Below are 626 nucleotides of genomic sequence, written 5' to 3' on the forward strand. Positions count from 1 at the left end.
CCGACGCCATCGCCGCCCCGCCTCTGCCTCACCGTCGCCGCCCCGCGCCGCCGTTGCCTCTCGCTTTGGTCAGGGCCGGCACCGCCCCCCTCTCCACCCCTGTTTTTTTGCAAATATATATATGTTTTTCCTGATTATATGTATATGTATAGTATATGTATGTGTGTATATGTATGCAAAAGATAGATTAACAGAAAAAATAGTATTTAAAAATAGTATTTTTTTCTGTTCATAGATTTTTTTAGTGATATTGATTATTGTAAATATGCAAATGTTTGTATATTCATACGAACAATGAATTAGGCAAAACCTTTACTTTTTTTCTAAAATTTCTATTTGAACATTATTTAAAAAAACAAGCAATACTACTTCATGTATTTTTAAGAGGGAAGAAGAAGAAAAAGAATGAGAGGAAAAAGGAAATAAGAAGTGGACGAAAGGAGAAGAAGAGGGGAGAGGAAGACGAGGAGAAATAAATAAGAAGAAAAAAGAAGAAAAAGAAGAGGAGAAGAAGAAATGAATAGAGGAGAAGAAGAGAAAAATAGAATATATATTCTATTTTCTCTTCTTCTCCTCTATTCCTTTCTTCTTCTCCTCTTTTTTTTCTTCTTTTTTTTCTTCGACAT

The sequence above is a fragment of the Triticum aestivum genome, chromosome 7A (assembly GCF_018294505.1).
Source record: "Triticum aestivum cultivar Chinese Spring chromosome 7A, IWGSC CS RefSeq v2.1, whole genome shotgun sequence".
NCBI lineage: Eukaryota > Viridiplantae > Streptophyta > Magnoliopsida > Poales > Poaceae > Triticum > Triticum aestivum.